Source organism: Periplaneta americana, chromosome 10 (genome assembly GCF_040183065.1).
Source record: "Periplaneta americana isolate PAMFEO1 chromosome 10, P.americana_PAMFEO1_priV1, whole genome shotgun sequence".
Classification (NCBI taxonomy): domain Eukaryota; kingdom Metazoa; phylum Arthropoda; class Insecta; order Blattodea; family Blattidae; genus Periplaneta; species Periplaneta americana.
The window spans coordinates 107,083,374-107,094,387 of record NC_091126.1 but is presented as its reverse complement, the minus strand read 5'-3'; positions in this window follow the sequence as shown (position 1 = coordinate 107,094,387).

The window sequence follows — 11,014 nt, the reverse complement described above, 5'->3', positions numbered from 1 at the left end:
TGTAAGGACGTTTGGAAGAGGAGCATTTTGGAAGGGTAAAGATACGACAGATGCAATTGGACTGCTGCGAACAACCGGCGAAAGATACCTAGAGAAAAATAAAGAAATATATATATTGCGTGTCGACCTGGAAAAGACTTCTGACAGAGTGAATTGAAATAAACTTATGAGGATCCTGAAGAAAATTGGTGTGGATTGGAATGAGACAGGGCTATTAAGTAAACTTTATATGAAACGAGTCAAAGTCAGGATAGTAGAAGGGTATAAGGGTGTTCTTTATCGTCCATCCTCTTCAACATCTACTTGCAGGATTTATTGAACAACTCCTTTCAGAACATGAGAGGAGTGATAGGAGGGAAAGAAGAATAAAATGAACAACGTTTTCTGATGATATGGCGTTGTTAGGAGAAGATGAGATGCTACAGTGCACGGTAGCCTATATGCAGCTTACCGGCATTATAACCGTTCGTAACGAGTGTGTTTAGTGAGGAGATCCGAACGCTCTCTCGCACGAGACAAGAGGTAATAAGAAAACGTTAGGTTGATCTTTCCGTTCATCAGAAGATGTTACGTTTAAAATAATATTCATCTTTCTAGATGCAAGAATTACATTGATGTAGAAATACTGAAACACCTTCTGCAACTCACTCAGCCCTCACCAGATTTCTTTCTCCACCTCTATAAAAGTGTATGGATTGTCCACATACACTTTCTGTTTTAAATTTCCAACCAGATGAAGCTGGCAAACGTCCACGACTAATTACGCGATTATTAACACCTCTTTCAATGCTTCTAATGATATAAAGACTATATTGAAGTTGAGTTATCCTGATGGAAGTAAGCATACTCTTTTCCATCATCAGTCAATACTGAAAAAGAGGCAGCAGTATGTCTCGCATATTAATTTGGGGGCAAATGACTCTGCGTGCAGTAATGCCACATCACAGCCACTTCCTCATGGCGAAGAGAAACTTCAAGCACTAAATGAGGATTTTAGTGTTCCAGTGCCTTCTATTCCGAGAATAGATATAATCACTTAAATGGAACAAAGCTTCATTCGTCATCATTATTTGATATTTATGAACAGCACCGCCATGAACAGATCTCAGCATTCACTCACAAAATTTCACACGAGTGGCTGGAATCCCTTGAGTTACTGTACTCTGTAAGAACGGAAGTGCAACATTCTCAGTCACTTTAATGCCGATCTTTGTGACATGTCGCATTCTTGTGCTTATCAGCATGATGATATCCTAGAACTTAGCTGTGTTCTTGCCTGAATTTCTGCAAATTTCTCCGATTGGATTCTTACATGCAGAAAGATGAATATCATTTTTAACAGATGCTTTGATAGAAGATAAGACCCAATAACGTTTTCTTATTACCTCTTACCGGCGCATTATTTGTAGGGGACTATAAAGCAAAATCACCGTCATTCACCGCCGATTCGTTTCCCTTTCGTGTGAGAGGGTGGTGGGATTTCCCCACTTACACCTTGGTTTTTCTAAACCGACGCATGCGACGTGCGAGATGCACAAATTCGGACTACACGAGAAATAGTAAGTGGTTTCTATGGCTGCGAGATGCGAGGTCTGCGTACCTCGCAACTATAAAAACTACTTACTATCTCTCGTGTAGTCCCGATTTGTGCGACGCGGGACTCGCACGTCGCATACGTCGGTTCAGAAAAACCAAGGCTTAAATGCGCGCTAAGATCGACTACAATGCTGCTAAGTTGTGCATACAGAGTGGAAGGGGACCGTTAAACCAAACTTTAAGAAGTCACTCTACATGTTAAATATAACAAAAAAATATTGCATTTTTCCTTCGATGAAGCACCATTGAGCAGGAAACAAATAATCTTTGCCCAGTGTTTGCAGCATCTATTGCTGATTGCAGATAGGCAAAAATTATCTGAATAGTTCATGTATTGAGTCTATTTTTTGCAAATTAAACCGTTTAACCATGAATTTAAATTGAGTCATTACAAAAATCGTTAAAATTAATATTTTAACGCAGCGTCTTGTTGCGTGTTACTTGACACTACAACGAGCGGGAGGGGAAGGTAAGGAGTGCACGCCGCGCTTGCTAGAAAAATTTCAGTAGCCGTGATGTTGCCAAATGTTACATGGAAACAACGATTTTCTCTACAGCGGTGAATGTTAGAGATAAAACGTATTTAGATTTATCAAGTCCCTCCTCATGATTTATCTGTGTAATAGAAAGTATTGGTGTTCTTTCGTAGCTATTGTTTTCGTAGTTATTTTGGCGGCATGTGTATTTATATTACCAGTTTCATTTTGGTGCAAAGATTACCTTCTACTATGTATATGAGTCATTCCACGTCAAATCGCACATCAATAAAACACGACCTTCTCGGAAATGGTTGAATTTTTTTTCATGAATTCCAGACATCAAATAAGGAGACCCGTATTGTTTTATTTTCACAATTATTAATTATTTGTGTAGTTATGACTATTTGAAATTACGCAAATTATGCGCGCGCTGTTAGATAAACTCACTTGGACCTCTGTGTCTACATATAATTGAGATTTGCGGTTTGGCGCATTTGAAAGACTAAATACAACACTTTTTATTCCTTTAGGCCTATCACAAATAAATTTAAAATTTGGCCTATTTTTAATCATTTCTTTTTCAAAGCAAAATTACTATATTAAATATCCAAGTTAAAAATCTGAAAAAATATAGCCTTGTTCGCTAATGTATTATCTGTAAACTACTGGATTTATAAATGTGGGATCGGCACCCATACATTTGTAACAATTTATTTTCCGGAGGCATGCACGCGCTCGCGATGCCCAGCTAATGAACTGCTTGCAGCCATAGGCTAGAAGGCTGCCCGCGGAAGGTTTTACGAAATTCCCCGTTGCATCTGATGTCACCATACTAATCATCAAATGATTAATACCTTAAGGAACTGTAAATATCTTATCTAATGTTATTTTATTATTGTCAGCTCAGCTAAGAGGGGAAGCCCTTCACAGTGCTCTATGTTTATACTGTAATATAGCCAAGTGTTTGATGATAGCAAGGCTGGGTAACGCAGTAAACTTTATGGCAGTAAACAGATGGAAGGAGACACAATATAAAAGAGAAAAGTAATCAGTTTGGGTTTGAATTTCACGCAGTGACGTGACTTCTATACAATATGAGTGATGGTAAAGATCGCGTAATATATAACAAGTGTTTAAATCCATTTACTTTCCTAATCACGCTTTTAAAAAGAAAAGTACACTAAGACGGGTAAGTCGCGACTTATTGATAGAGCTCAATTGAAAGGAGTCTATGAATGTGCAAATATGTGATTCGTTCCGTAAAAATCAATCAATTTCCGAATAGGCCAGGTGAAATTATATGTGAAGCCGGTAGTTCTTGTGATATTAGAAAACATGAATCAAACGAAAGTGCGGACAGAGAAAGTGACTATCCCAGTTCTTCTTCTAGCAGTTCTATGGATACAATGCTAGAAATCACTAATATTGAGGAATTAAACAAGAGTTTGATGGCAATAGAATCCCCTATCAAGAAAAGAAAGCTACAACAAAAACGATAACCCCGTGAAAAGTTTCAAAAAGTAAAAGGGTCCCTAACATGTAAAGTTTTTCATGTAGAAGATGGATCGTCATCCCTTCAAAAGTCAGCCATATTTTATTTTTGACGGAATGCAAAGAAATGTACAACCTGAAAATTACATAGTTATTGCAGACTTTTCTGAAAATTATTCATTTGTAATGCAAGATTCAATACAAGGTGTGCATTGGAACTAATGCCAAGCCACAATACATCCTTTCGTAGTATATTTCAAAGGAGATACAGAAAGTCGTCACAAAAGTATTGTCATCTCAGAAACCATGAAACATGACACCGATCCCTTTCACTTTTTTCAATCCGAAGCAATCAATTTCTTAAAGCAAGAATTCAACGATATGAAAAAAATCATCTACTTTTCCAATGGATCAAGTTCACAAAAAAAATTAAAATAATTGCTTACATGAAGACGATTATGGAATTAGTGCTGAATGACACTTCTTTGCAACGTCGCATGGTAAAGGTCCATGTGATGGCATTGGAGAAACTGTTAAAAGACTTGCCACGACAGCAGCCTATACAAGATCCTATAACAACGCAAAAAAAAAAACTGTTTGATTGGTCAGAACAAATATTTGTAACGTGTCATTTATATTTGGTGCATTGAATAAGCACAAAAACCGCACTGAAAAATTTGCAGGCCAGATACAATCTAAAACCAACTGGTACATTAAAATTACATTCTTTCATTCCGTTGTCAAAAACTGAAGATTTAGTAAAACAGTTTTCTTTCAAGAAAGAAGGTAGGCGAATGAAAATTTAAAGTGTGAATGAAAGGAAACGTTTAAAAAGCATAATGTACAAATATTTGAAGATATCATAATAAGTAAATTAGCAGCGTTTCCTCGAGTGACTTGATCCGTACTGGATGTAATGTTGCAACGTTCAGTCAATCATCCAGCGCCGATAAACCTCCCAGCGCGCTTCAACGCTTCCCGTCCACTGCTGCTGCACCGACCGCTACACATTGTGTCGTAAGTAATTAAATTTTCATTAAACTATTAGAGATCCCATTCTGATTTTTTCTGGAATTATTAAGATTACTTCAGTGCACCTAGCAGGAATTATTTAAGATTTTTAATAGGGCTCTTTCACATTGATATATAACTTTTAAAAATTGAATTATAAAAAATATTTGTAATAATAATATTAAAATTAGTTAGTAAATATTTAATAAAAGACAGTTCTTTCAGCTTTCAAATGAATTTTTTTTTTTTTTCAAAAAAATTTTAACATCAATATCGTCAGATATATGACGCTTTAAATGTTGCATTGTGCGACATTTTTAACGAATTTTAACATGTAATATTTTAAAAACATGTGGACTTAGGAGGAAATAAAAATACACTTGTTGGTTTATTAGACCCATAGAGTTGGTAAAAAAAATATAAACGCAATCAGAAATATGAAGGTCAAAATTTGTATAATTTTGTGCGATTTGACGTGGAATGACTCATGCCGCACACACTACAATGTCTATACAAAACTAAAGGTATTGACAGTTCAGCTGCTTCAAGGCGTCACCATGGTAACCGCTCAAACCAGCCAACCAGAGTCCATAGCGACTGTTTCACAGTGAGCACGTGGTAGCCGGCTGCTTTGTTCAGAAAAGTTTAGTCTTCGTTACTGTGTCATAGAAAGTATTGGTGTTCTTTCTTAACTATTGTTTTCGTAGTTATTTCAGCGGCATGTGTATTTATATTACTGACTGCGTAAAAAAGAAAGATGCAAATTTCGCTACGAGATGCGGAATCTTTCACGGCAATGTTTGTTTTCTGCACACTCCGTAAAGAATTTAGGTTTTAAATATAAAAAGTAAATGGCCGCAAGATGTTAAATATTTATGGAGAAGACAGACACTATCTTTGTTGTTTCTCATCATTCCTCATAATTCTGTAAAACAAACTTTTACTTAAGTATACCTCGGAAAGTCAATATATTGCCTGCATGAATTTTTAAAAACACTGTCCCTATTTTTTGAGTAACGTAACTTCATTTAGAGATATGATTGAGAAGGGATTAATTTATTATCCACCTTGTAGTATCGTCAGAAATAGGATCACTATCTTCTTTCATCCTATTTCAGTCATCGGGATAAAATGAAATAGGCCTGATTGATTCCTCGTCATTATTACTGATACTAATATCTGAGATGCATTATTATCTGATCCAAGGTAGTCCATGGAGCTAATAATTACTGCATCTTTCCTTTATAACTTCAAATTTATAGCATGGAATCTTGATTACGGTTTACACTACATATCATTCGCATGCTATATCATATTCATATTCACTCACTCTTTTATTACTTTCATAATAATGTAAGCTTATAATAATAATACTAGGTAGGCAAAATAAAACTGGCCCGCGGGAAAAATATATGAAATATATGAATTTATATGTATAAGACTGACGCGGAAATGACCCTGACAATGCAGGACACCGTGATTTCGATGCAACAATGGGTTGCTGTCACACTCCGCGCATGCGCATTTACCGCATGCTCTGTCCCGAGCTTCGCTGTGTCATTACGTTTGAGTGAGTGAGAGGAGCAGACGTGTTTTGTAGCCAGTTGAATTAAACAGATAATGGTGCCGACGATAAAACAACGCGTGTGCATTGTCGAGTGTTATGCGAAGCACAATTCATGGAGAAGATGTGCGGAACTGTTTGCGCAAGAGTTTCAGACTGGTCGTGTTTTGGCAAAACCTCCAGCAAAGGCCGCAATGCAAAACTTAGTGGCAAAATGGTTTGAAACGGGCTCCGTAGCGAATAAAACCCGTAACTATCCGAAAAGAGTCGAACACCAGAAAACATTGCTCGAGTGCAGGAAAGCCTGTGCTCGCTTCATCGAATTATGAGGCTTAAACATTTGGAAAAAATACTGAAGGTCTATATTGTATACTGACATTAACGTCTTCAAGAATGGTAAATTGAAACAATTTTCTAAGATTTTCCGGGCCAGTTTTATTTTGCCCACCCTGTAGTAATAGTAATTATTATTATATTTGTCTAGTCAAAGGGTCCGTATGATACAAATTTACGAATTCGCGTCAGTTGCTCAGTTCGGCACAACATCACAATGTCGCTTCCTTCCCACGTGTGAGACAGAGTACTGTCAATGCCTTTTTAGTTTTGTAGCCTATAGGTAGATCTACTAAGGGATGTACTGGTACTACTGGAGTTAAATGACAGATGTGAGTAGAGTGGGATAAAGAGAAATACAAACAAGGCGAAGACCATGATTATCGGAAGAGAAATGTATAGATAGTAAACGTGCGAATTCGAAACGAGGCAGTGAAACAAGTTGACAGCTTCAAATACTTGGGGTTTACTGTTAGTAGTGACATAAGCTCCTGCCAAGAAGTCGAAAGGGAAAGAGAAATGGCAAAGGAAGTTTTGATAGGGAATGAGTGTGACAGCTTTAAGGCTGGTTCACAATAAACCTGGAACGGAAACGACAACAAGAACGAGAACGGAAATATTGTTAAAATAAATGGATTTAAATGTGAACGTTCACAATTATCTGTTGAGATGTTTATAGTTTTCGAAATAAAAAAATGTCATGCCCGAAAACTTTCACATCGTCTTTGTGGATAATTACTATTCATAGGATCTCGAGTTCTGTCAATATTAATAGAGAATGTAATAAAAAATATTTTTTTCCTTTGTCGTATTTCAATAGAATGGACGGTTTTCGTATAAATTGCTTACATTTAAATACATTTAATTTAACAATATTTCCGTTCTCGATCTCGTCGTTTCCGTTCCCTGTTTATTGTGAACCAGCCTTTATTTAATCCACAGATCTATACAAGATGGATAGAAATAACCCTGCAGCTTTGCAGAGCGATTTTGTCATATTGAGTATAACAAAAAAATATCTAATACCATGTCGTTGAGATGTTTATAGTTTTCGAAATAAAAAAATGTCTTGCCCGAAAACTTTCACATCGTCTTTGTGGATAATTACTATTCATAGGATCTCGAGTTCTGTCAATATTAATAGAAAATGTAATAAAAAATATTTTTTTCCTTTGTCGTATTTCAATAGAATGGACGGTTTTCGTATAAATTGAATGAATATTATTGCAAATTTGTTGCCTGACTAAAAGTTCTAGACGTGGCAGCATTGTTCAGCTGTCCTCGACTCGATAGTCAAGTGGTTTTGTAGCAGTATTACGTGATCTCCGATCTTACGGGGTTAGGTACAGCTTACAGCAGTAAACTTTTTTGGAAATGTTCAACATTTTTTCCCTCCAGTACAGTTTCTTGTACAATAATAAAAATTGGTATGCGTAAAACACTGTCCTACTATATGAAAAAAATATATTTTTACGATTAAAAAATTATTTATTTATATATAAGGTAAAGTTTCCAAATAAGGGACAGAGCCCTAATAAGAGATACATTGTTACATTCTCCGGTATAATTTGCCATCTCTCGACAACTATGGGAAATCAATGTTTGTGCTTCTAAGACAACGTGTTCTTTGTCTAACCTCAGTTGAAAGTAAGCAATGAAGCTGAGAGCAAGCGAAGTAATTTTTCACACTTTGAACTTTTTGATGGTTTTTGTTGAGGAAGTGAACAGCAGTTAATGTAAGATACAACAAATTTATTATTAATTTTATAAAATTGCTGGCAAAGTCTTGCATATAATAAGGTAGATTGCTAATAAGAAAGATAATAATTTATGACCTTGGGTAGCTATTTCATTTTTATTTATTCCGTTCCCTAATAAGAGATACCTAGGGATCCTATTAAGAGATAGTATCTCTTATTTACAACCCTTATTATGATGGTCACCTTTGAGAATTTACGAAACGCGCTAATGCTTCTAGTCGTTGTCAGTTTGTCTAGCATTAACTACATAAGAACCAATGAAAGATTAATTGAACTATTAATTAAAATTAGTTACGAATCAGGTCAATCATTAATTATCCATTGTCCTCAATAATTCATTATAAAAATGACTGATTGAAATGATTAAGTTATCATTATTCATTGAGATGACAATAATATCAAGAGCTAAAATCTATTAAAATTGTCTAGTCCGGCAATATTTACCTTACTTAAAGATCAAAACATAAGTGCGTAATTCGTGAAATATTCCCTATATATTTCAAATAAAAATCGTGTGTAATTATTACTTACTTACAAATGGCTTTTAAGGAACCCGAAGGTTCATTGCCGCCTTCACATAAGCCCGCCATCGGTCCCTATCCTGTGCAAGATTAATCCAGTCTCTATCCCACCTCCCTCAAATCCATTTTAATATTGTCCTCCCATCTACGCCTCGGCCTCCCCAAAGGTCTTTTTCCCTCCAGTCTCCCAATTAACACTCTATATGCATTTCTGGATTCGCCCATACGTGCTACATGCCCTGCCCATCTCAAACGTCTGGATTTAATGTTCCTAATTATGTCAGGTGAAGAATACAATGCATGCGGTTCTGCGTTGTGTAACTTTCTCCATTCTCCTGTAACTTCATCCGGCTTAGCCCCAAATATTTTCCTAAGCACCTTATTCTCAAACACCCTTAACCTATGTTCCTCTCTCAGAGTGAGAGTCCAAGTTTCACAACCATACAGAACAACCGGTAATATAACTGTTTTATAAATTCTAACTTTCAGATTTTTTGACAGCTTCTGAACCGAATAATAACACGCCTTACTCATATTTATTCTGCGTTTAATTTGCTCCCGAGTATCATTTATATTTGTTACTGTTGCTCCAAGATGATTGAATTTTTCAACGTCTTCGAAGGATAAATCACCAATTTTTGTGTTTCCATTTCGTACAATATTCTGGTCACGAGACATAATCATATGCTTTGTCTTTTTTTTTTGGATTTACTTCCAAACCGATAGCTTTACTTGCTTCAAGTAAAATTTCCGTGTTTTCCGTAATCGTTTGTGGATTTTCTCCTAACATATTCACGTCATCCGCATAGACAAGAAGCTGGTGTAACCTGTTCAATTCGAAACCCTGCCTGTTATCCTGAACTTTCCTAATGGCATATTCTAAAGCGAAGTTAAAAAGTAAAGGTGATAGTTCATCTCCCTGCTTTAGCCCGCAGTGAATTGGAAAAGCATCAGATAGAAACTGACCTATACGGATTCTGCTGTATGTTTCACTGAGACACATTTTAATTAATCGAATTAGTTTCTTGGGAATACCAAATTCAATAAGAATATCATATAATACTTCCCTCTTAACCGAGTCATATGCCTTTTTGAAATCTATGAATAACTGATGTACTGTACCCTTATACTCCCATTTTTTCTCCATTATCTGTCGATTATTAAAACTATTAAATTTAATTATGATTCCTGGTTTCGAAAATTTCATTGTACCTGTGTAAATATCGCCACTACAGCTAGTGCGAGCGTTTGTGGCGCTTGTCCTTGAAAAGAAAGCCAGTCAGTGAGTATTTGTTGCCAGTATAGCTGAGAACGTTAACACCCAACATGTCACGTAAGCAATCAGCCGATCACAATTGTCAGTCTTATTGCCCACTGACTACGTCAAAGGCAAGACACTCGCACTTTGCGTTTCTGGGATGTGTCCTTGAGTACATTGTTTAGTCAGTGGCATCTGTTGTCACTTCGGCTGAGAGAGGTACCACCTCCTAAACAGATGTGACGTCACATCACGGTTGTCAGCTTTCATGCCCATAGACTGTGGCAAAGATAAGTTATTCGCTCTCAACGTTCCCAGTACTTATTTCACATGCCATAAATGGTGACTAGTTATGCCACAGTTACAGAAGCAGCAGCAACAACCACCTCAAGAGTCGCAAGCTTCAACTAGTGGGGAGTCGCATGTAAAATATCCAGGGCAGGAAAAGGAGCTATCATAATATTAACTCTTTATCAGAAACAAATGACAAAGAGTTTAGATATGGAAAAACAAGGAAAAGATGGAGCTCGCAAGAAGTTGTTCGAAAAACAACCAAAATCACAGAAAAAATCAGTCCAAGAAGCACTGCTTGAGTTCGTCCAGTGATGAAGAATCCGATGTGGAAGTGCAATTAATTAACTCTAGGTACTCGGAATATGGAGAAAATTATGATGATGGAGAGTCCTTGTTTTACACTGGATTTTCTTCAGAAGACACCAGGGCCCAGGGGTGAGAAATAGACTCAGTGTTCAAAATGTCGTCGTTGGGCACACGAAGTCTGCAGCACTGATGAAGAACCTTTCATTTGTCTAATTTGCTCAATACAGCGAAATAAGAATTGTATCAATTAAAGGGGTCGCAAAATAAGTGCAATAAACTTAAAATTAATATATGGAGATCGAAGTATGATATTCTATCATTTTTTCTTTCTTCAGCAAAGTATTAACTTTAGCAATAGTAGCCTAAGTAATATTAGTAAGTACATTCATGTCCGATTTGAC